Source organism: Schistocerca gregaria, unplaced genomic scaffold (assembly GCF_023897955.1).
Source record: "Schistocerca gregaria isolate iqSchGreg1 unplaced genomic scaffold, iqSchGreg1.2 ptg000396l, whole genome shotgun sequence".
Classification (NCBI taxonomy): Eukaryota; Metazoa; Arthropoda; class Insecta; order Orthoptera; family Acrididae; genus Schistocerca; species Schistocerca gregaria.
Window position 1 is genome coordinate 181,366 of NW_026061835.1, and position 27,667 is coordinate 209,032.

General features: G+C 40.0%; 1 long non-coding RNA gene across 1 annotated transcript; it reads right to left on the minus strand.

Annotated features, from left to right (window-relative positions):
- Positions 1 to 2,441: 2,441 nt before the first annotated feature.
- On the minus strand, positions 2,442 to 27,667 carry LOC126311054 (uncharacterized). Its single transcript, XR_007554363.1, has 3 exons — positions 27,643 to 27,667; positions 16,584 to 16,670; positions 2,442 to 2,458 (listed from the first exon to the last, which is right to left on the minus strand). It is a non-coding gene; the product is annotated as an uncharacterized LOC126311054 (long non-coding RNA).

Consider the following 27,667-nt stretch of genomic DNA (forward strand, 5'->3'; position numbering starts at 1 on the left):
GTAAAGGCATTGATCACAGAGAGCCTAATAGATGTCCATTTGTCTTGGGAGAAGAAGGCTATAGTAGATGCCTACATGGAGTCAATTCTATATTATGTTCACAAATGTAAAGCACAGTCTCATCTCACTGGGATGAAAATTGTCAGGTGATCAAATCACAGTTCTTCAACATGGAAAATAAATTTTGACACCAGCATATTGAAATACTTACTTGACTGAATACTGAACGGAAAATTAAATTGAAGTTATGACAATCTCAGTGTTTAACTAAAATTCAGAGAAAAAGTTTAATTAATATTTCAGGGAAATGAGCTGAGATATTTGAAGGAAAAGATAGTGTTATATGAATATTTATAGCACATGAACCATTCTGTCTACCTTTCCGCCCATTCCTTGTTTGAAACGGACAGCTGTAGCAAAAGAGTTACACATGATGAAGCAATTGGGCCATAAAGCAGCCCAATCTCTAACCTCTTGTTAGCTGCAGCTAAAGCTGGGAGAAGTATTAGGCTGGTATTACCCATGAGGGAAATTAATAAAATGGTAATACTGTGTGAATCTCACCAGAAAATTTTAAATCAACAAATCCAGTGGATCCAAGGGATCAGGTACTTCATTTCAATTAATTTCAGTGTGTCATACTCGCAGACACTTCTAGAAAGACCATGCTTTTATCTTTACAGGTCATACGTACCAGTTTAGAATGATGTCATTTACTCTCAATGTGAGGAGTGGTGGTTTGATTATAGCACCAATGGAATATTTATTAGGTCTGGAATTACTTTATTTGTGTATGATTTGTTGATTGCCACGCTTACTTGGGAAGAGCATGAGGAGATGTTAGAGGAAGTTTTATATCAATTTCAGCAACATGATGTTACAGGCAGTTTCAAAAAAATGAAATGTTGTGGTGAGAAAATGAATTTGTTGGAGCACATAATTATGCCTTGAAGTGTCCTAACTGATAACAAAAATACAACCAGTTCATTACTTTCCAGTATCCCAGACAAAGAGGCAATTAAAAGTACCTTTAGATTTATCCAACTTCTAGCGTAACTTCATTCCAGACCAATTATTAAACGCAGATCCATTACTGAACTTTCTACACAACAGATATCATAGAATTGGTCACAAGTATGCCAATCTGCTTTCAGTAAAATCAAAAATGCACTAGCTAGTCCACAATAATTGTACCATCTGGATATGTACCAGGTCGGGAGCCTGCCCTTCCATATCAGAGGCATTTACAGTACATGAACTGTCTGTACAATACTCTTTGCTAGTGAGCCAGATAGCCACTGAGTTAGAAGTTCTCACAATTATATGTACTTTTAGGAAATTCCATCATTGTTTTGTTGGTAATCACACCAAAGTATACTGTGATAACCAGCCCTTAAGCTTTCTTCTCAATTGAAAAGTACTGCACACAACACTGGTTCAGTTCTACAATACGGTTTTGAAATAGTTTACGTAAAGGGAGAGAATGATGTAGTAACTTGGAATCTAAGGGATAAAGTACTAAATATAAGATCTTACTGATGCAAGATAAAATTTATTATCTGCATCAACTATATTTAGTTACGTGTCACACCTCAGAGACAGACCACCCCCTCCTTCCCCCCCCCCCCCCCCCCCCCACCACCCACCAGGTGGAGAGAAATCTGTAACTAGTGCATCAGGTGGGTTAAGGGTAAGTTGTATTCACACTGTGTGCTTATCAATAATGTATTACGTTATTGCTGTCTCATGAGGTATGATAACTGGTAAAAGCTAAGCTTGTGCACCCATAGAGCACTGGGGATCCTGGAGTGGCTAAATGTGCTGAGAAAATCAGTGAGTATTGCTATTTTCCTTTCCTCCAAAGCAGCGTGTAATGGATTATCCACAAATGCCTAGTCTGTCAAAATGCTGAACCTTTGAACCATGGCTCCAAAGGTGAGCTACACCTAGTCATTACCAAGAAACCCCTGCAAATCCTTGCCATTCACTTAAGGTGGTCCCCTTCCCTGGAGCTGTGCAGGTGTTACACATTGTTACAATATGTGAGCTATTTTCTAAATATGTCAACTTACATATATTGAAAAGTGCCACTAGTGCAGTGACAAAGACAGGCAATTAAAAATTACTTCTTGATTGCCAACATGTGGAGTGTAATCATTTCTGATAATGAACAAAACTTTAATAGTGTAAAATGTAAAAAGTTCCTGCATGTTTATTAAATTGAACAGATCCTAAAATCAAGTTACCATCCTGAAAGTAAACGTGGAGAAAGAGAGCTTTGAGAGTTGGACAGGTTAATGAGAACTTCCCCTTTAAACAAGAAATTTTGTGGCCAAATTACTTTTCATTATTTCAAGGATATTTTAATAATCTACTTCATACCTCTATAGAATGATCCATTACTCTGTCAATCTCAACCTCTTCACCCTCTGCTTAATATATGTGGCACTATCCTCACCTGCACAAAGAACATTATGTATGAGAACAGATGTATGTAGAATAGCTGAAATGTGAACAAAAACAGATGAAAACATTTCTGAAAGATATTTATTGGCAGAAATGACTTTTACTTGAGTAGCTCAGTCAACAGACCATATGCAAGTGAAAGGCAAAGGTTCACAGTGCAAGTTGGGGACATTTATCATAGCTTCAAAAGCCACAGGTATTGAACACTTACCACAAGTCAACAAAAATTTGAATCTGAGGACTAATTTTTGTAAAAACTATTACATAACTCTGAATATCTATTTGAGTTGTTTACAATTAACAAAGATATAATGTTACTTAAAAACCGTCTTGATTTCAAATATCATATGACGTAGCATGTGAAAACTGCTGGATTTGGACGGGTTACTCCTGTAACTGAAATATCAGATCTGAAGACGGTTCTGAAATAACCGAAACCGGTCATATGAATAAAAATATTTGCAATCAAGACGGTTTTTAAGTATCATTATAATTTAACTGATTGCTGTTGTCCCATAAGACATTATGTCTGTTTTTGCAAAATAACAAAGATATGTAAATTAGTATAATGTTACTACCTAGCCAGTGTTTCAAGCACCGGATCTGAGGACGGCCACGTTTGCTGGTTTTGATGCCAGCAGCTTTCATTGTGTCAACCTCCCAAAGACTGCTGTCATTTGCTATAAAACAAAGGCACATTCTGCGTAAAGGTACTTTTCAGTAGTGTACTGTTACTTAGTTATGAGTTTATTTATGATAAAAATAAAAAATGTAAATTAATTCCGATGTCTAACAAACAATTGTGAAAAATAAAAGTAGTGCACTTGTAACGCTGCTGATGGGTAAAAAAACCAAATAGGTAACTGAAATGTGATTCAAACGTAATTTCACCTCAAAAGTACACTTGGGATAAAGAACATGATATGTGACACAATTTGATAGTGTTCACTGTTTTAATTTTATAAAGCTGCATGTCTTGGTAATTACTAGGACATTCCGTTCTCGTGTGTGCTTGTGTTTGGCTAATGGGGTGGTGAAGTGGAGGAGGTTGGTGTGGAGGTGTGGTGTGGAAAGGCAACTGTGTTATTTCAGTCACAACATACATGCCTACTGAACTTCAAACTGTAATCCCTCCTTAGTTGCTCAAGAAGAGACCAAAAGCACCAGCTTCAAATATTTTCTGATTACGCAGCCCACAATCAAACACAACTAAAGAGAGAAAAGTATGCTGAGTAGTCCACTATGCCTCACTCATCAACATATTAGTGTATAAACCATGTAAAATGTGCCCTGCAGGAATGGCACCCCAGTACAGTATCTTGTCAATATACAGAAAAGGGCAAAGAGTCATCAAATAAAATATAGACCAAGATACCAAACGGGGAACAAATAATTATAACACAGAACTGTAAGAGACTTTGCCCAACATGAAACACCTATGATAAAGTGGCACGGGGGATGCAGGGGAGTTGAAGGATGTCACGGTGTGGTAATCTCATGGAAGTGGAGGAAACCAAGAAGAGATTTAGGTGACAAATCTCATGCTGTTGAGAAAGTTGTTTTTAAATTGTGGTTCTTAGATGATGTACACATTGAAATCAAACAATAGCTGCACCAGACACTCATTCTAATGTGAAGTTTAGTGGTCATTATGCACCCACAGAAAGCAAAAACATTGGTTGTAAGCCAGCTGGAGTGAGGTACGGGCTACCAGGTCTATTTGAAGGACATTAACTGACATTGGGTCTGGGGGATTAGTTGAGTAAGAAAAGGTATTCCACATGTCCAGACATTAACAGACAGGATATTCCTACCTTCAGAAAGTATCGGACTCAGAAAATTATTCGAGATAGGAATTTCGCTGCTTTGACAAGTAGTTCATTCCTCAGGTGTCTTCTATACTAAATGACCTTATTTCACGGTCCATTTGATTCTCTCCTTGCGTAGAGTATAAAATGAATTATGGTTCAGGGGTATAGCAGATAAATGAAGTATGCATACATAACAAAGCTGGGACTGCAGAGCAAGTCATGTGGAATTGGAACAGACAAGAAAGGGTGGTCTGTTCCCCACAGACTACATTAATAAACCTACTTTAAAATATGTATTACATAAGGAATCATGATTCAAGTCGTAAGTATGACATCCATGTAAGCTTATAATCAAACTCTCAGCCCAAAATATCATTGATTCTGAAAATTTAAAAAAGTCAACATTATGTCCAAGACATCAGACAAACTGCATGAAACAAAAAAATAAAATAAAAACAGCTCTATCTGCAAAGTGAAGGTAGGTGAAAGTAACAAGATAGGTTAACTCTATAGAAAACAAGGATTGGTGACATTCATGTGAAAGTTCCATTTTCCGTATCAGACTAATTAAACACTAGGTTAATTATACAGAAATGAGGAAAAAGTATGTACACTTAACACACAGAAGCATATACTGCAAAATGTTGGCCAGATTTACAGCAGCTTCAGCATATGATACAAGTACTATGTGTGGAGTACGTGAGAGAATCTAGTTTAAGATGCTCATCTCTAAGGCCTTGACCACAATAATGGAGGCATGCAGACTATTTTACAGAGCTACAGGTGAGTGGGCGGGAGAGGTCCAATTTTAAATGGATATATTTACTAATAAAGAAACATGACTCACTACTCAGAGAATAGGACAAATGAACATACTGCAGTGAAGAATAATGAGTAGGCCTTCAGTTTTAAGGCACAAACATTAGCCACATACAGAGGGTCACATACAAACACACAAATGGAGCATTTGAACTCTACAAAACACATGGAGTGGAAGATTCTGTACATCCATCTTCTCACAGATGGTTGTGGGTCTTGGATTTTCAGTACAGACTGTCCAATCTGTGCAATTGAAAAGCCAGCAGGTGATGTTTCAAGTGATCACTGTATCAAAAATCTACAGGTGACCGTCATTGAATATTGGCCATTGTTCTGACTGGATCAGACGTGGGAATCTTCCAACACATTGCAAAAGAGTATTCTTGGTAAAATAACAATTTGGAAATTTAGGTGGCTAACAGGTGTTCAATTTGACACTGTGCACCTGGAGAAGAATGTTATTTCAAAATTTTACAGATGCCACACTGCAGATACAAGCGTTGAAAAGCACAGAAGAAGAACAGTGTTTGGAAGCAGAGAGAGAGCCACAATGCTATTCAGTCTGTACAATGAACAAGAAGTTTAAAAAAGATGAAAGGAAAACAATGAGGTTTCTGAATGAACTTTAATTCTGTGAGAGATGGATAATCACTTGGGAGAGCAGTTAAATAAATGTCTTTAAAGAGATTAAAAGATAAACAACAAAAGTGAAACAAATTTAATGGAAAGTAGTTTAATTCCATGATCTAATTCACTCAGAATCACTTGATTTAATTAGACACATTAAGCAAGACATTATTGTATAATAGGATGCCACAAAAGTATGTGGCATTCTCCCTTGGTTTAAATTGATGGGGGATAAGATATTTTATCTAAGGATTTACAGTACAAGTTTTCTCTTATCAAATTTCTTGTACATGATCCAGAAGAGTTCATCAGTCTTCTGATGGGATTATAGAGTAGATCAGGATGGCCCACAGCAAACCAAACTACTTCACCTCGCAGTGTAACACACTCAATTATTTTCTGGACTACTCTAATTTCTCCCTTCTCCTGAAGTTCTTTTCTCTGTAGCTCCCCCAGGTATGATGGAAGATACTCTTTGTTCTCTTAACATGTGACCTCTCACATTCTTTCCCTTCTTGTCATTGTTTCTGTGGTGAAACTCTTCATTTCCTATAATTTGGGCCACTGATTTTCCAACATTTCTATGTAGAACGATATCTCTAACACTTTGATCCTGACCTCTTCCGGTTTTCTCACAATACTTAATTTAGAAGGACCACATAATTGTACAGATGTCAATTAACAATGCTCCCCCACCCTGACCCCTACACCCCAGTCTTTTATGACCCATGAAGAAATGTTAACTGTGCCTCTAGCATTATTTGATTGCACGTTTCCCAATTCTTTGTTTAACTCTTAATCTTCATTGGCTAACCAATGCCTTCTAACTCCTCTTCTATTGTGTCATCAGACAAATTGTACCCACATAGATGCCTTAATATATACTTGGCACCTATCAGCTCAGTACTCTGAGTTCAACAGTGAAACTAACGTCGCACTCTTAATGTTTGTTCCTTTGGTCTAATTTCACCAAAGGTTGCTTTGAATTTTTATATATGCTCAATAGTCCTACCAATGACTATTTCACTTTTGTTTTCTTCACATTTTTCTGCTGTCATTCCACTTTGACTTTTCAGCTTTCCTATTTATTTTACACTTAAATGTCTTATAATGATGTATTCCTATCTCTTACTGCAGATTTTTGTATTTCCTTACTTAAGAAATCAATTTCAGTATTTCCTCTGTAACACAATGTTTCTTTACGGTCGCCTTGTACATACTTACATTTGTCTGATCAACTTATGTGATTATCCTTTTCAGATAAATCCCTTTCTCTTCAACTGACCTGCCTACTACAGTACTCATTCCCACAGTATTTACTGCTTCAGAGAACTTCAGACACACAAAATTCATCCAAGTACCCCACTTCCTTCACAACCAATATTTCTGGACAATTCTCATAAGCTTCAGTCTATTCTTCATCATTACTAACATCATTACTAAATTGTGTTATGACTCTGTATCTGCTCCCAGGTACACCTTGCAATCCAATATCAGATTTTGCAAAAGGTCTCAAAATGATGTAATCCAACTAGAATCTTCTCACAACTCGAAGACTATTCGAAATATACCTCCTCTATTAATTTTTGAATAGTATAATCATAATTAACAACAAACTTATAGAACAATTGAATCTGTGTTTTTTACTTTGTCACTCCCATTGACAAGTTGATACTGTTCCACAATTCTGTCTTCTATTACATCGCCTACTACAGCATTCCAATCACTCACAATTATTAGATTTCCATTCTCCTGTCATTAACATTTTGTCATAGACTTTCACTTTCTCTTTATCAGACACTTGCAGATATATCTGAACCATTAGTGGTTTTTTCCCCCCTGTCAATTCTGATGAGCATAATCTTATTACTCAACTGCCCAATGTATTTACCTGCACAGATCCACACCCAAAATCTAGATAAGCAGTTGTAATGTGCATCACACAAGTCAGCTGATACAGCTAGAAGTTCAACAACAGCCAGAGGCTGACACTCATGGATGCTCACAGAGCCTCTCATCTGTGCACTCTACTGGTTGGCTGACAGCTTTTGGAGACAGGACTGGCCAGCTCTAACTCAGTCACTTTTGCCTTGATGTGTGTGTCACCTCACTGTTATTGTGCCCTCTCCATTGCCAGTGTATCGATTATAACAAGCTGTGTCTAGGCTTAATAAAGTTCATTGTGTCTGTCACAACATAGTGTTCTCTTCTGGGATTAGATCATACACAGTGACTCATTTCATTTCAGCTAAGGAATCTTTGCGATTGTGTGACTGCCTCTGCTTCTTGGCTTTAGATTTCTGCCATGAATTATTACAACTTATTCAATGAAAATGGACATTGAAACTATTTGACAACATATTAGTCGGAAAGATATTTGCTATGATTACAAGGGATGACAGCATCTGAACAGAAGTTTTGCATAATGGCATGCCACTCAGATCAATCCTCAGTTCTCATTTTTTTTTGTCTTCAGTCCTAAGATTGGTTTGATGCAGCTCTCCATGCTACTCTGTCCTGTGCAAGCTGCTTGATCTCCCAGAACCCACTGCAACCCACATCCTTCTGAATCTGCTTAGTATAGTCATCTCTTGATTTCCCTCTATGATTTTTACCCTCCACACTGCCCTGCAATGCTAAATTTATGATCCCCTGATGCCTCAGAACATGTCCTACCAAATGATCCCTTCTTCTCAAGTTGTGCCACAAACTCTTCTTCTCCCCAATTCTATTCAATACCTCCTCATTAGTTACGTGATCTAACCATCTAATCATCAGCATTCTTCTGTAGCACTACATTTCAAAAGCTTCCATTCTATTCCTTGTCTAAATTATTTATTGTCCATGGCTACACTCCATACAAATACTTTCAGAAATGACTTCCTGACACTTAAATCTATACTCGATGTTAACAAATTTCTCTTCACAAACGCTTTCCTTGCCATTGCCAGTCTACATTTTATATCATCTCTACTTCGACCATCATCAGTTATTTTGCTCCCCAAATAGCAAAACTCCTTTACTACTTTAAGTGTCTCATTTCCTAATCTAATTCCCTCAGCATCACCTGCCTTCATTCAACTACATTCCATTATCCTCGTTTTGCTTTTGTTGTTGTTCATCTTATACCCTCCTTTCAAGACACTGTCCATTCCATTCAACTGCTCTTCAAAGTGCTTTGCTGTCTCTGACAGTATTACAATGTAATCGGCGACCCACAAAGTTTTTATTTCTTCTCCATGCAATTTAATTCCTACTCAGAATTTTACTTTTGTTTCCTTTACTGCTTGCTCAATATACAGATTGAATAACATCAGGGAGAGGCTACAACTCTGTCTCAACCCTTCCCAACCACTGCTTCCCTTTCATGCCCCTCGACTCTAAAAACTGCCATCTGCTTTCTGTACAAATTGTAAATAGCTTTTCACTCCCTATATTTTACCCCTGACACTTTCAGAATTTGAAAGAGATTATTCCAATCAACATTGTCAAAAGCTTTTTCTAAGTCTACAAATGCTAGAAACATACATTTGCCTTTACTTAATCTTTCTTCTAAGGTAAGGCGTAGGGTCAGTATTGCCTCATGTGTTCCAACACATCTACAGAATCCAAACTGATCTTCCCTGAGGTCAGCTTCTATCAGTTTTTCCATTTGTCTTTATAGAATTCATGTTAGTATTTTGTAGCTGTGACGTATTAAACAGATAGTTCAGTAATTTTAGTCTGAGGGTATTTCACCTGTCTCATACAACTTGCTTACTTGACGGTAGAGTTTTGTCAGAACTGGGTCTCCCAAGGCTTTTTCTTTCTTTTTTATTATGGTTTTTGGGGCACAAAACTGCTACGGTCATAAACGCCCTGTCTGTGACTTAGGAAAATTCAGAAATGAGAACGAAACTCAAAAAATTGGAGAAACTAAAAATTAGAGGAAAGCTTAAAAAACCACTATAGAAGAGGGTTGGTTGTCCCCAAGAAGAGCTTCAAATGACTGACGTAATCTCACTGGCACTAATAAACTCAAGAATACAATCAGCTGAGTGCGTGTCATCTGCTAAAACGGAAGATATATCAGGCGACAGATGTAGACGGACCCGTAATGGAGTAAAATAGGGGCACTCAAATAGAAGGTGTCTTACCGTCCACAGCTGAGAGCAGTGGGAACAGAGTGAGGGAGGATCACCACTTAAAAGATATCGATTGCTAAAAAGACAGTGCCCTACCCGGAGTCTAGTTAGAAGTACCTCCTCTCGACGATGCATTCAGGAGGAAGAGGTCCAAGCATGGGGAAGAGCTTTCACATCCCACAATTTATTATTGGAAAGTGTCAACCAATGTGCATGCCATGAAAGGGTAACATAACAACATAAAACACTCCGTAGATCAGCGAAGGGAATCGTGCGAATAGCTGGATGAAGAAGAGAGACTGCAGCCTTGGCCGCTATATCGGCCCCCTCATTTCCACAGATACCAATGTGTCCTGGGATCCAGAGAAATGCCACAGAGACGCCCTGCAAGTGGAGGCAGTCCTGAATCCAGTGGACCACAGGGTGGACAGGGTACAGACCTTGGAGACTGAGGAGAGAGCTGAGAGACTCTGAACAGATAACATACTGTATTTGCAGATGGCAACGGATGTATTGGACAGCCTAGAGAACAGCATAAAGCTCTGCAGTATAAACCAAGCACTGATCGGGAAGCTGAAATCAATTTGTGGTGTCGCCAACAATATAGGCACTCCCTACACCTAACGATGTTTTCGAGCCATCAGTGTAAATAAATGTGTCTTCCTTAATTTGTGCACATAGAGCAGCAAATGCCCGATGATAAACAAGTGAAGGGGTACCATCCTTGGGAAATTGACAAAGGTCATGGAGGAGGCAGGTCTGGGAATGGAGCCAAGACGGTGCTGTACCCCAAGTTGTTAAGAAGGTTTTAGGAAAGCGGAAGGAAACAGAATGGAGCAGTTGACAGAAGCGGACTCCCGCTGTTATTAGGGAGGAATGGCGGAATGCATACACTAAATCCAGGGAGGCATCAAAAAAATGTCATGGGCCAGATTAGCAGGCATGGAAGACAGATGGCTAGGACTGCTCGCTGATTGGACAGTGAAGGTTCAGCGGTCACAGCATAAAGGCTTCCCACAGGGCTGGTGTAAAAAACCTCTAGACAGTAAAAGTAATCCACAGTGGTGGATAGAGACAAGATGCCGAAGAATAGACGGCCAAGCAGAGGAGTAAACTATGCTTCCATAGTCCAATTTCGAGTGCTCTAAGGCATGGTAGAGGCGGAGGAGGACCACTCGGTCCTCTCCCTAGGAGGTACCATTCAGGACACGGAGGGTGTTGAGGGATCGCAGACAGTGAGCCGAAAGATAGGAAATGTGGGAGGACCAGCACAGTGTTCTGTCAAACATAAGAGCCAAGAATTTAGCAACGTCCGAAAATAGAAGGTTGACATGTCCTAGATGTAAGAAAGGTTGAAGGAACTCCATACAACGCAAAAATTAACACAAACGGTTTTACTGGGAGAAAAGCGGAAACCTGTTGCGATGCTTCAAGAGTGGAGGCAATCGAGACATCCTTTGAGACCTTGTTCGAGAAGCCTGTTACGTTGAGAGCTGTAGTAGATAGCATGGACCCCTGGTGTACCCCGTTTTCTTGGGAGAAAGTACGGGAGAGAGTAGTTTCACCCGCACTATATATGTGCACTCTGCCATAAATTCGTGGAGAAAAAGTGGCAGCCGACCTAGAAAGCCCAAGAGAACAGCGTGCAGAGGATGCCTGTCCTCTAACAGGTATCTTATGCTCACACCAGATCAAAAAATATTGCTACCGTTTGGCGTTTCCAGAGAAAATTGTTCATGATATTAGTGGAGACAGATTCAGAATGATGTAGGTTGCAGTAAGTACTGGGAGATGAAGAAGCTTGCACAGGATAGAGTAGCTTGGAGAGCTGCATCAAACCAGTCTCAAGACTGAAGACCACAACACATAAGTGGAGGGAGCAACAATATGGTCAACTACAGAACAATGCTTTCGGAAACCGCACTCGGCAGGTGTTAAAAGACTGCGGGACTCCAGCCACCAAGTTAACGGCAATTTACCATATGCTCCAAAACCTTACATGCCCTACTGATGAGAGAAATGGGGCGATAGCTAGAGAGGAGATGTTTGTCCTTTCCAGGTTTTGGAACAGGAACGATGATAGCTTCCCCGACATCTTCTGGGAAAAGTACTGTCGTTCCAAATTTGATCATAAAGGTGAAGGAGGTAGTGCAGACTATGGTATGATAAATGCAACAACATTTGGATACCATCCAGTCCTTGGGTGGAGGAGCGAGAAGAAGAGAGTTTGTGTTGGAGCTCCCGCATGGAGAAAACAATATTACAGCTTTCGAAATTTTGAGAGGAGAAAGCAAGAGGTTGCAATTCCGCTGCACATTTCTTCAGGAGAAACACTCACGAGTAATTTTAAGAGTTCAAAATCTCATCAAAGTGTTGACCCAATGAGTTAGAAATTGCGATGGGGTCCACTAATGTATCATGTGCCAAAGTTAGCCCAGAGACCGGCAAGAAACTAGGCACGCAACATAACTGTCAATTCTGACTCCAAACTTCAGAGGAGGGAGTGAAGGTGTTAAATAAGCTAGTAAAGAAGTTCCAGGTTGCCTTCTTGCTATTGCAGATGATATGACGGCATCGTGCGTGGAACTGCATATAGCAGACACAGTTGGCCAAAGTAGGATGTTGGTGGAAAACGCGAAGAGAACGTCACCGCTCATGTATTGCATCATGGCATGCGTCGTTGCACCAAGGAACTGGGGGGAACTGGGGCAATTCAGCGGTGCATGGTACTGAACGTTCTGCAGCTGTAAGGATAACGTCTGTAATGTGTGTGACCTCATTGTCGGTGCTAGGAGAGTGACGGTCATCGAATGTTGCTAGAGATGAAAAAAAGTGTCCAATCGGCTTGGGCAAACTTCCAGCGTCGCGGGTGCATATATATATTGCAGTTGAAACTGTAGTCTAAGGACACATGGAATGTGGTCACTCGAGTGTGTATCATCAAGGGCGAACCATTCGAAGTGCTCAGCTAGCGGAACAGTACCAACCGAAAGGTCCAAATGAGAGATATTTGTCGTGGAGGTAGACCAAAATGCAGGGTTCCCAGTGTTGAGGCAAACAAGATCCGCTTGGTGGAAGACGTCTATCAATAGTGAGCCACGCTGACATGGATGTGGAAGTCCCCAAAACGGGTAGTGGGCATTGAAGTCCCCAACCGCAAATAGGCGGGTGGAAGCTGACCAAGATGATGAAGGAGATCAGCTCGTACCATTGGTGTGGACGATGGAATGTATACATTGCAAAGAGAGAAGGTGTATGCAGAAAGGGAAAGACAGACAGTGACAGCTTTGAAGAAAGGGGAATGGGTGATAATGGAGAGTATCATGGAGAAGGATCATGAGTCTTCCATGTGCTGGAGTGCCTTCAACAGAGGGGAGATCAAATAGGACGGACTGAAAATGGGGGAGAACAAAGCAGTCATGGGGACACAGCTTTGTTTCCTGAAGACAGAAAATGACCAGTGAGTAAGATCGTAAGAGGATCAACAATTCATCCAAAGTGGCTTGAATACCATGGATGTTCCAGCGGATAAAGGCCATAGGGTGAACAGAAAATGGAGGAATGTGACCTAGGTTGCCATCAACTCAATGACTGCTCAGAGCTTGCAGCCGACAGCATGGAACGGCATTCAGCTGAATGCAAAAGATGCTGATCCATAGGTTGTTCAGGAGCAGCTCCTGCCACCAGTGATCAGCCGGTTGATTGGCCGGCAGCAGTGCGCAACAGCGACAGAGAAGACGGCCGAGTGTGGATACCGCCACGTGGTGCTGTAGATGAGACATGCCTTGGCAGAGAAGGAGAGGAACTGGGTTTCTTATTAGCCTTCTTGGAACCATAATGTTTAGATGAAGGAGGAACCAATGGTTGTGAAGTTGGGGTATGTAAAAAATCTTCACGAGTGTGCTCTTTTTTATAAGTCCGCGTGTCTGACTTTTGGGCTCGAGACTTAGCAGAACCCAATGAAGGGTGAGCCTTAGAGTGAACAGGTGAAAGTGGGGAGGTTGAACAGGTTATCTTTGCGCTGGCCAATCTGATGACCGTGGCACTAAAGGTGAGATCACAAGTCTGCATGGCCGCCTCATTCGTTGGCCGAGGAGAGGCAAGGACAGTGCTGCACTTTCCTGTCTGAGGCACAATAGGCTTTCGACTGGCTAATAATTTTCGAGCAGCAAAGGTCGACACCTTTTCCTTCACTCTGATTTCCTGAATGAGCTTTTCGTCTTTAAAAATGGGACAATCTCTAGAGGAAGCAGCATGGTCACCCATACAGTTGTCGCAACAAGGGGATGGAGATGGACAAGCACCTTCATGGGCATCCTTGCCACACGTAACACATTTGGCCAGATTGGAATAGGACTGGCTGATGTGATTGAACCGCTGAAACTGATAGCAACGCATAGGGTTTGGGATGTAAGGGTGAGCAGAAATTCTCTCATAGCCTGCTTTGATTTTTGATGGGAGTTGAACTTTGTCAAATATCAATAAGACGCCATGTGAGGAATTTAAAGTTTGGTGCTCTTCCACACGGACAGGGAAGGTGTGTAGCAGTTAAGTACGCAGCAATTTTAGTGTCTGGAGGGCACTGATTGTTTCTAACAACAAGGTGCCATTTTGTAATCTGGAACAAGACTTTACAGGACGTGCGATTGCGTCAACACCTTTCTGAATAATGAAAAGGTTGACCATGGAGAAGTTGTGACTTTTGTCAGACCTAGAAACAACAGGAAACTGTGGCAATGATGGAAGGACTGTCTGTGGCTGAGACTCATTGAACTTATGCTTGTGAGCAGACATAGTAGATGATGAAGAAACCATTGCGAAAGTATCCCCCATGATTGCTGTCATCTCCAATGGCATTCTCCTTCCTTCTCCCAATGCTGTCAGTAGTTTTAATGGAATAATGTTTACTCTGGGTCCCTTGTTTCGACTCAGATCTTTCAGTGCTCTGTCAAAGTCTTCACGCAGTATCATGTCTCCCATTTCATCTTCATCTGCATCCTCTTCCATTTCCATAATACTATCCAAGTACATCACCCTTGTATTAACGCTCTATATACTTCTTCCACCTTTCTGCTTTCCCTCCTTTGCTTAGAACTGGGTTCCATCTGAGCTCTTGATATTCATGCAAGTGGTTCTCCTATCCCCCAAAGGTCTCTCTGCTTTATGCGAAGGCAGTATCTATCTTACCCCTAGTGACGTAAGTCTCTACATCTTTGCATTTGTCCTCTAGCCATCCCTGCTTAGCCACTTTGCTCTTCCTGTTGACCTCATTTTTGTGGTGTTTATATTCCTTTTTGCCTGCTTCATTTACTGCATTTTTATACTTTCTCATTTCATCAATGAAATTCAATATTTCTTCTGTTACCCAGCGATTTCTACTAGCCATTATCTTTTTACCTATTTGGTCCTCTGCTGCCTTCACTATTTCATCCCTCAAAGCTACTCATTCATCTTCTCCTGTATTCCTTTCCCCAATTCCTTTCAATTGCTGCCTTATGCTCCGATATTTCTCCAATACAACCCATATAATTTGGCTATGCAGATGACTCGTCAACATCATCTGACCTAGCCATATTCAGCCAAAACTTCCAAAAAAGTAGGTTACAACCTAATGTAAGAAAACGCAAGTTGCACATTTTCACTTGTAAAACAGACTGGCACATAGAGTCCTTGATGCTCATTTTGACAGAGACAGAGTGTCATAATGTGCACCTGAAGTACCTTGGGACAGACACTTCGTTTTATGTAGCACTTACAACCAACACCTGGAAAGCTGAAAAGCACATACAACATTCTGCACCAGCTCTGTGTTCTTGTCGGGCAGTGTCAGCAAACACATTTCAGTCAATAGCAGAGTACATCTACTGTGTGCCCATTTAGTGGAATAGTACATATGTGAAAAAGGTATATGTACATCTTAACTGATGTGCATCCACTGTCAGTAGGTCTGTACAGTATATTTCCACACATTGGTTACCTATATCAGGTCACATTCCACATCATTACATAATGTGAAAAAGTGCTCTACTACACACATATCAGAATTCTTATCATGGCTTGGTTTCTTCCTGAAAATGAATTCAATGCCACCAATAAACAGAAATGCGGTCAGCAACAAAAGTGTTCTCTGCCATGACTGAAACTGTCTTGCACCCACGAGAAAACCCATGGACTTGACAAGCCTTGAGAAATTTGTGTATTTGAATGGTGCAAGGAAGATGTGTAAACACGTTCCGCAAGTGAGGCAAATCTTCATTACCATCTTGGGACTGTGGTGTGTGATGGCAGATAGTAGCTCATATGTTATAAACATGTCTCACAAGTTCCTACAAGGGTTGTTTTGAAGAATTTCTGACAGTGATGATTAATGTGATGAACTACATAACAGAGCTGCAGGTGTGAGTAATCTGTAAAGCATAAATATCGAAGTAATATGTCATCTCGTGTCAAATCTTTTCATTTAAAAAGTAACCATCTGAAATTACACCTACTGCCATTTGTGTCATATTACATTTGAGAGCTGTGTTGAAATGTAGTAGTTTGTATATGTATCATTTGATTGAAAATCTGATAACATATGCCTTAAATAAATTGGTTATTCCATCTTTTTCTCATAGTTACCTACCCTTAGGTAGATTGAAATGAGGGACTAATCCAGAATGTTTTGCCAATGGTGAGTTCATTGTGAACTGTAAGTAAAATAGCTTCACCAAAAACAACAAATGAAATTAATTACCTTTATTCTTTGTCCACTCTGAACAGCAGTGTCTCCAACATCGAGGTACTCCGTTACAAAATTTCCTCTTTATCTCATCAGGCACTCCTGAAAACATAAATAAAGATATATCAATAACCATCATTGACACTCGGATCTTACCTAAAATGTAAAAAGTTCTGCTTTACACCACAGAGAGACAAAAATGAACAAGAGGTCGAGTGGAGAGGTCGAGTGGAGAGGTCGAGTGGAGAGGTCGAGTGGAGAGGTCGAGTGGAGAGGTCGAGTGGAGAGGTCGAGTGGAGAGGTCGAGTGGAGAGGTCGAGTGGTGGGAGGGAGGGAGGGCAGAGAAGAAGGAAGAGGATGAAACATGTTATCGATTCATGACCCAATACTCACAGGGCCACAAAGCTTCTAGTCCCCGTCTGACAGATGGAACCCTATGAACAATGTAGTCAGTCCTCACGTCTTAACACACAGAGAAGAGGTGGGATATTGAGTGATCAGGATACTTGTGCCACCACACCTATTCTCCATGGTAGCCAAATACTAGCAGTGAACATTTCATGCGCCACCAGTATTAAAGCTGGCTTGCCTCTGAACAGAGCAGCACAACAGAGCACAAGTGTATTCAGTGATGAAAGGAGGCTGACTAGCTGTCAGGTAACACAAAAAATTCCCATTTCTGATGAGTACCTAAGGAAAATTGCCCCCCTATAACAGCTGCTTTTCTGACTTATACAACCCAAGGCAAATAAAATGAACCATCACAAAGGAATTGACTGTACGGGATAGAAATCGGGATTTTGTGTACATATACAGATAAACAAATGATTACAATTTTAGAAAAGTGGGATAATTTATCCCACAAAAAAGAGCTTCACAAACTGTGCAAATAAGTAATGCATTGGCTCAACTCTGCCCCTTATGCAAGCGGTTTTCAGCTTGCTATTGCTTCATAGAGATGGTGAATATCCTCCAGAGTGTTCCAATGCCAAACCTGGCCAAGTGGTGTGTGTAGTCATCAAAATCACAAGACGGTTTGAGTGCTGTGGTCATAATGCTCCAAACACACACTAGTCAGAAGAGATCCGGTAATGCTGCCGATTGAGGTAACATTAGTCGAGCATGAATGCGAGCAGTAGAAACTCTCACCATGTATGAGCAGACATTATCCCAATGAAATGTGAGCCCAAAATGGCTTTCAATGAATGGCAATGAAATGAGGCACAGAATATCGTCTTGTACCTCCGTACTTTAAGGATGCCATGGATGACAACCCGAGGAATCCTGCTACAAATAGAAACAGCACACATCACTACTGGTTGTCAGGCTAAATGGCTAGTGACAGTAAAGCTGATATCTCACTTCTGCCTGTACCACTTCGTGACATGCCTTCTGCCTGGAATCTCAGTGACTTTAGTAGAATTGTCTTCAGTGACGAGTCCTGCTTTGAAGTGAGCCCCTATGACCACAGTACATTATCACATGCACAATCTGCAAACACAGTGAGTCTTGTTTGTACTTCACCATCGAGTGTTTGTTATTTTGAGAAGACAGGCCAAGAATGAATGCCTTTCTGCAAGCCTTAATTGTCACCCTTAAGCTCTTATAATAGCTCCAAATCATAGAGGAAACAGCCAGAATCAAAGTGAGACCATGAGTAATCACAACAAAAGTGTAGCATTTAGAACCTGTCTGTCCCACATGGCCTACCATTGAGGAACTTATTGCACAATCTTCATTTGAAGCCATGCATGTTTCTAACCGATATTAACTGCTTTCAGCTAAAGTATTATTTAGAACTATGACATGACTCGCCTTTTATCTTAGGGAATTGGAAAAACAGTGCTTCTGCACATTCCTCAGGTCCCACAACATACAACTGCAAGCGACGTTCTGTAGATACCAGTTTCGAGGACATGCTAAAAACTGAAAAGTCAAAAACAAATTCCATCACATTCAAACCGCTCCCCATATGGGCACAATTTTTCTGAAGAAAATTGTTTGAAAGCTATCATTTTATGAAAGGACATCGACAGCATTGAGATTCTGTATAATACTCATAAAAAACTTATTTCTGACATTTTCTTCAAATTTCTCTCTCTGAGTAACACAAAGTTTTCTGAATGTCTAAAAAGACTTGTCACACATTGTGTGAGTAGTGTCATGTAACGGACTACTGAAACTACTGATACTGCCAGTTGGCAAGGTGTGCGGTGTCGTCAATCAACTTGAAGGAGCAAGTGAACTTTAACTACGTAGACATGAAGTGAAATATTATTATTTTGTTACAAAATAATACAATGACAATAATGAGGTATACTGCCACAGAATTATATTATAAACACTTTTAATTTTTTAAACTATGATTTTCATATATGTATACGTGAGGTGTGTAAAATATCAATATACAACCAAGGTTGGCAATACTGCACAGTTTGTAATCTCTGAACAGGAGCCGGTTGTTGGCGGGTGTAGAGTCAGTGGGGAGTTGGTGTTGGGATGTCTTGTAATATGCATGCTTTGAAAAGATCAAGGATGGCGGGAATGAAATGAAGTACTGGAAAATATCATCACAATCAGGATTTGTAAAATAAAAGTTGGAAGTTTAACTAAGCATCTGTTTTTATGCAGCAAAATACACACCCTGGACCACAAATTTATTTAGCAAACAGTGGATGGCGATATTCATCACTGGACGACAAGCGTGCACCAACAACCAATAATGGTAAGAAAGTTATATTACTCTAAATTCATATTGTGATGATACCTATCTTTCTCCATGTCTTCAGCCCTAAATGTACTCTGTTGTTGGAGTGAACAACACGATGGGGTCTGGTGGTCATTTGACACACCAGGGAGACCACACAAGTTTAAAAATCATAATTTGCAGCTTAATATACTACTACTGATAATAATTAATATTTGTCCCCTGCAGAAAGAGGTGCTTTAAAGTAGGCAAAGCACATTTGGACAATTTTTGTGTTGCCAGCTGTAGTTGTGTAAGATTGTTAACATTATAGTGGTACCTGTTAAACACACAAGATTGCAAGTGCATCAGAAACACGTATCAGATGGAATGTCACCCTTTGTGATACAGGTAACACAAAGACAGGCAGACAGACTGACCGTCAAATGACAATACAGACTTGATAGTTTTACCAAATTGTGATTGTCATGCAAACTGGACATGTTGACCCTTGGGGCTGAGATTTAGAAACGCTGCTACCTGGACTGAGAATCCTTTGAAGACAGCTTTATCGAGGCTTGGCACTGCTCACATACTCACTAAAAACTGTAGGTAATTGCAGATTGTATTTTGCCGAGGGCACAGAACAGTGTGAGGCAACTTGGACAACATTTTTAAATCTCCAAACATACCCACCTCTTGTCCCATCTGTACTTCATTGCAGTATGTTCAGTTAGATTGTGATAAGCTGGACCTTAAGCAAAACAGCTTCTACTACTTCTTATTTGGTGGCAATAAATTGCAGAATTTTAAGTATCTGAAGGTAAATTAGTGGGAGAGGGAGACGAGTTACACAATATCACACAGGATACTATTTAGTAACTGATATTTTCCCAACAATTCTCCTTTTTACAGGTGGAGAAAAACTGAGTCCCAAAATTTTAACCCTGGATAGCAGATGCTAATAGGAACCAAAATTACTAACATAGTGTCAGTTAACAACACACTATTTTTAAACTATGTAAACTTGGTGCAATTCACATCAATTGGCCATGGGATTGACTTGTTGCTGTTCGTCAGTTGACGGGCAGTGCTATAGCTGTCAATCCTCGCAAACAAATGTCCCTCGCACTGTCACTACCCTAACACAATATGAACATGTGTCAAATAGGTCTCAATGTTTGTCTCCATCTCACATAAGAGGCATTCACATGTCACCTTTGTTTTGGAGCACACAAATCTTCTGCAATTTGTTCATACAGTGAGCGTGGCAACACAGTATTTGTTTGAAGAATGATGAGACACGGATTTTGTTCATGGACTAGCTGATGGTAACACACATGAAACTTGATGTTTGTATGAGGAATGGTACCCAGCAATATGTCACCCACACTCGCAAACATTTACAGCAATTCACCATTGAATTGGTGAATCAGGCTCGTTAACAGGATATCATGGTGATGCTGGAAGACCTCAAACATGATGGGACACTGCATTTGAAGACTCAATCACTTTTAGGAAGCACCTAAAACATGTACTTGAGCAGTTGGAAGCAACATAGGAGCCACACATCAGTTAGTCTGGAAGGTTTTGAGGAATGGTGCCCAGCATCCTTTTACTTTCCACCCTGCTCTAGACCTAAATCCTGTGGGGGACAATGAATACTGGCTAGAGTTTATCCAGTGGTTTCAGCAACATGTTGCATGAGATCCCAAACCCCCCTCCCCGGCCACCACCTCAATTGTGTTTTTTACCGACGAGTGTGCCTCCTACTGAGATAGTGTTTACAGCACTCAAAACATTGGGGCAAGAGGAAATCCTAGTGTCATCTACATGTACACCCATGGACCCCAGGAACAATTTTTGCTCAACATTTGGGCGATCATTGTGGGTGACCATCTTACTGGGCCTGTCCATCTACCTCTTTGGCTTACTGGGGGAAATTACCTTCACTTATTGAACAAACTCTACCCGGCCTGCTGGAAGATGTTCCCCTGGAAATACAGCTATGCAAGTGATTGCAGCATGGGGTGCCTCCACATAAGAGTCATGCTGTGCACAGATATTTAAATGAACTTTGTGATGGCCAGGTAATTGGCAGAGGTGGCCATAGGACACGGCCCCCGCAGTCACCACAACTCGTGCCACAAAACTTTTTCCTGTGTTGATTCTTCAATGTTCTAGTTCACCCACCTGGGCAGGATCCACTTAGAAACAAAGAGGAATTAGTGCATCTCATTCAACACGCTGCCAATCACATCAAGGCCATGCCAGGAATCTTTGAAAGAGTTTGGCAAAACACCATTCGACATTATCAAGCTTGTAAACAATGTTGTAGCTACAAAAAAGGCCCTTTTAAGGGCCAAAAGAATTTGTAAAAGACTTTCCGTATGCAAATTAACAGCTGCTGATGATTTTGTTCTCAGTACATCTTATCATGAAACTACAATGGATGTGTTGGGACCCTGACGGATTTGCCCCTAGCGCCCCAGAGTGGAAGGCTGGTATGCTACCACTGAGCATGTGTGCCGCCTCAGATACACCGCGATTTCCAACAGGCAAAGCATTCCAGTCACACATTGTCCAGAAAACCTGGCAACACAGCAATGCCATGGCCAATTGGACCACATGACACCAAGTTTCCACAGTTTAAAGATTGTTGACCTACACAACATTAGTAATTTTAGTTCCTACTGGCATCAGGTATCCAGAGTTAAAATTTCACGACAATTTTGCTCCACCCTGTATATGGATGACAACCATCACGTAGGCCAAATTAAGAAACAGACCTCCGAGAACTACCCAAATATGGGACATCCAGTATGCAGTTGCCACAAGAGTTGAGTGGCATCTGTGGGTCATCAGGATCTCTCAGATTCAGCACTAGTTAGAAAACCTGCCTCCAGCATATAGTCTCATCCCACTACCTTTCTAAATTTAACCTTCCATCAGTATAACCTCCCTTTTCCTGAGTAGTATATATCACTGAAAGTAAAGTGTGGTCAAGGCTATTACAAAAATATGATAAAATAAACTAGTTCTTAAATTAAGGTGTAGAAGTATTAGTACTGGTGATGCACGCATATTACTATCCACACACCTTTCCATCCCAACAGCCTTATGAACTTAGCTTCCTTTAACACCTCCCTTTTTTTCACAATAACAACAACAACAATTATTATTGTAGTAGTAGTAGTAGTAGTAGTAGTAGTAGTAGTAGTAGTAGTAGTAGTACCCCGTGGAGGCTCGGGAAAAGAATAGGCCTCCAGTCATAAAAGGCGACAAAAAGAACAAACCACTAATAGGGCTAACACCCTTTACTGTTATTAGTTGGTTCAGGACGGAACTAATGAAGCCTCAGACAAGCGCTGTCATGGTCGGGGATGACGCTTAAACCCTATACCCGTCCACATTGGTAATGACACTGCTAGCCACACGGAAAATAATTTAAATCCGAATAGAGGTGTTTTGTAGGATATGCTTCCTGCAACCACTCTAGAAGGAAAACAAAGACATAGGATGAGATGGTCTGATGAAGTTAACCGACACATGATGTTCTGTTATTACCAAGCAGCAAACTTAGGATCAAACAAAACTGGATACAGTATACACAACATTTTTACCAGATAACCAGAATTAAAATTTTTAACAGAACAACGACTAGCTAATCAGATCCATGTAATGATCAAAATTAACAGGATACCACAGTCAGAATTAGAAAATATCAAACAACAAGTACAACAAATACTGGAAGAAAATTATGTGCAATCAGAAGAAGAAGAAAATACAGTAATGGACTCTCACATCCCAGAGCAAACAAACAAAGAACACCACGCATCAATTAAACAACCAGGGGAAAATTAAATCTTAAGACAGCCACCAGAACAAGCACAAATAGAACATGAAGTGACACACATGTTAGATATAGAAAAAAAATTTCAGTTGACATATATGGAATACAAAGACACAAATACAAACATTAGACCATTCTTGCTTAGACCACCAAATAACCCACAAGTCAAAACAACAATAACAACTATCAACACAATCATACACAACAAAATAAATGAAAATGCAACTATGGAAAAGTTACAACTACTGGTTTATATAGGAGCACTCACTACACGAAATATACACACCAGGCAGAGATCAGAACCAACCAACACACAGGAGATACGCATAAAACCAGCATGGCAACACAGCCTACAGATCAGAATAGAAAAACTGAGAAAAGACATCAGACAGCTAACACAATTTATAAGACGTCAAATGTCAGAAAAAAATGAAAAATGTTAGGTGAAATCTCACAACAAGAAGCAATGGAGCAATTAGATGAAAAGAAGCAGAAATTACAAGCATTGGCCAAACGACTTAGAAGATACAAAAATGTGGAAATAGAAGGAAACAAAACCAAACATTCAACACAAACCAAAAGATATTTTACCAGACAATAGATAACACACATTAAAATAGACAATCCACCAAACATAACAGACATGGAACACTTCTGGAGCAACAAATGGTGAAACCCAGTACAACACAACAGGCATGCACGGTGCATAGAAGCAGAAACAGACACATACAAGATGATACCACAAATGCCTGAAGTGATAATTTTGCAACATGAAGTCAACTGAGCAATTAATTCTATGCACAATTGTAAAGCCCCTGGAAAAGATAAAATAGCAAATTTCTGGCTAAAGGAGTTCACCTCCACACATTCACATCTAACTAAATTATTTAACAGTTACATTGCAGACCCATACACATTCCCTGATACACTTACACAATGAGTAACTTATCTGAAACCTAAAGATCAAGCAGACACAGCATACCCTGCAAAATATCGCCCCATAACATGGCTACCAAGAATATACAAAATATTAAGTTCAGTCGTTACACAGATATTAGTGACACATACAACACATAACAAAATTATAAATGAATTATAAAAAAAATGTTGCAAAGGAGCATGAGGATGTAAAGAGCAACTGACAATAGATTCAGAGAAGACAAATCAAGCTAAAACTAAACAAGGTCACTACACTACACACACATTGATTACCAAAAAGCTTTTGATAGTCTACACGACTCTTGCTTACCACAGGTATTGGAAATATACAAAGCAGATCCTAAATTCATACAGTTCCTAAACATAGTAATGAAACATTGGAAAAGCACACTTAATATCCAAACAAATTCAAATAACATCACATCACAGCCAATACAGATTAAGCATTGAATATACCAAGGAGACTCATTAAGTCCTTTCTGGGTCCGGCATGCTCTGAACCCACTATCCAACATGTTAAATAATACAGATTATGGATATAATATTACTGGAACATACCCACACAAAATCACATATTTGCTATACATGGATGATGTAAAACTACTGGCAGCAACCAATCAACAACTCAACCATTTACTAAAGATAACAGAAGTATTCAGCAATTATATAAATATGGCTTTTGGAACAGATAAATGTAAGAATAACAGTATAGACAAGGGAAAACACACTAAACAGAAAGATTACATATTGGATAACCCCAGTGACTGCATAGAAGCAGTGGAAAAAACAGATGCCTATAAATATCTAGGATACAGACAAAAAATAGGAATAGATAATGCAAATGTTAAAGAGGAACTAAAAGAAAAATATAGACAAAAACTAACAAAAATACTGAAAAAAGAATTGACAGCAAGAAAAAAAGACAAAAGCTATAAATAATTACGCTATGCCAATATTGTCCTACACATTTGGAGTAGTGAAATGGAGTAATACAGACCTAGAAGCACTCGGTACACTTACACGATCACAATACCACAAATATAGAATACATCACATACATTCAGCAACAGAAAGATTCACATTATGTAGAGACGAAGTAGGAAGGGGATTTATTGACAAATAAATGCTACATTATGGACAGGTAAACGATTTAAGAAAATTCTTTATAGAACGTGCAGAAACTAGCAAAATACGCATAGCAATCACTCATATAAATACATCGGCTGCACCATTACAATTTCATAACCACTTCTACAACCCCTTAGATCACATAACGTCAACAGGTATGAAGCAAGTAAATTTGAAAAAGAAAAAACTACATGGCAATCACCCATATCATTTAATACAGCCACACATCGATGAAGACGTATCCAACACATGGCTAAGAAAAGGCAATATATACAGTGAGATGGAAGGATTCATGGTTACAGTACAGGATCAAACAATAAACACTAGATATTACAGCAAGCATACTATTAATGATTCCAATACCACAACAGATAAGTGCGGACTTTGCAAACAACAAATAGAAACAGTAGATTACATCACAAGTGGATATACAATACTAGCAAATACAGAATACCCCAGAAGATATGACAATGTAGCAAAAATAATACATCAATGACTTGCCATACAACATAAACTAATAAAGCAACATGTTCTCACATACAATTATGAACCATAAAATGTATTGGAGAATGATGAATACAAATTATACTATCAACTACCGGAGTAATACCACACAGTATCCACCAGTACATGAATGCAATGCAGCTACATCCAAACATATATATACAACTACAGAAATATACAACTACAGAAATATGTAATTAATGATACATGTACAATTACCCAAAAGTTCCTAAATGCAATGGAACATATACCGTACAGTTAAAAGGAAGTCACGCTTGATCAAGGTCCGCACCACTTTCCATTTTTATTGAGACATAACGCCTGAGAAAGGAAATTATATAATAATAATAATAATAATAATAATAATAATAGTAATAGTAGTAATTATCATACCTATTGCATCTCATTATTTCGTTCACTGTTCTAACCTTCTTATTTTCAGCCTACCCTCCCTTTCTCTGTCTAATGCTTCTCCTCCTTGCCCTCCATTTCTTAATTGTATTACTCATTTTTTTCCTTCCTCTAAATCTGTTTTCTTTCTTAATCATTGTAGCTCGTATCTGTGAGTACAGAGAGCAAATTCCAAATCAAGAAATTAAAGCACTTAAAGCAGTGATGCTTTTAGGGGTGAATCAATCCATCCAGAGGGTAAGATAATGGAAAATGAAGGCACTGTATTTTTTACCTACCATGAAGATGACATATCGAGTTGTATCCCCACACAATGAAGAGTGTTACTCACTTCAGGTTTGGCTAAAGCCTTCTTAAGAAAAGAAAAGTCACACTCTCACAAACAAGCACACATCATTACCACTGTCTCAAGAAGCTCCAGCAACAGTGCTACAGTCACATTGATTTAAAGTAGCAATCCAGAATGGGACACAAAAAGGGTTGATATAGAGAATACAGGTGTGACAAGGGAGCAGCACTGTAACAGAGCAGGCAGGTTCTACTTGGCAGCAGGAGAATGCTGCCAGGCACAGTATCTGGAAGCTGTGGGGGAGCAAGTGCAGAAGGATTGGGGAGAAAAGGGAATGGGGAAGGAGAGGTGCAGAGAGTGGGGAGAAAAACCAGAGGGTGCATTGGGAGAGAGCAGCACACAATGGAAGTGAGGGAAGGTCGTGTGGGACAGATGCAGCAGAAACTGTTGGATAGACTGTGTGTGAGCAACAGGTTGTAGTAGACTGAGGAAAAGATAATTTTTAGAGTGGTGCAAGTGCTGAGAGGATAACTACCATCTGTACAGTTCAGGAAAGATGGTGGTGGAAGGAATGATCCAGATGGCCCAGGTTATAAAACAGGCACATAATGAAACATATTATGTTCTGCTGCATGTTGTTCCACATGGTGGGCCCCATACCTGTTGGCCACAGTTCGGCAGTGACCATTCATCCTGGTTGACAGCTGATTGATAGTCCTTCCAATATAAAAAGCTATGCAATTAATGCATCAGTGCTGGTATCTGACAAACTTGTTTTCACATGTGGTATGCCCTTTGATATGTTGGAATAATCCCGTGACAGGACTGGGACTGGAATCACTGTTTTGTTGGATGGGACAGGTTTGGACCTAGGTCTCCCATAGAGATGATATCCCCGTGGAGAGGTGAGGGATTTTCAGTATCATAGGGATGAACTAGGATTTTGTGAAGGTTGTGCAGGCATGGTTCACTACTTTAGGAGGGATGGGAAGAAGCTCTGTTAGGGTATCCCTTGTTTCAGGGCACAATGATAGGGGATCCAAGGTCTATCAGAGGGCTACATCTATCATCATGCCACAAAATGTGGTACTTCCAACCCAATCTCCTTCTTACCCATCCTAAAATGGTGTTCCATAGCCCACCCCACCTCTGCAACATCTTAGTCCATGACTATTACTCTCCCCCCATGCCAAATCCTTGCCACAGGGGTCATTTCTAAAAAACACTGTTGACTGATGATATATTTAACCTTTGAAATACTTACGATTATTATCATCCCGCAACTCGCC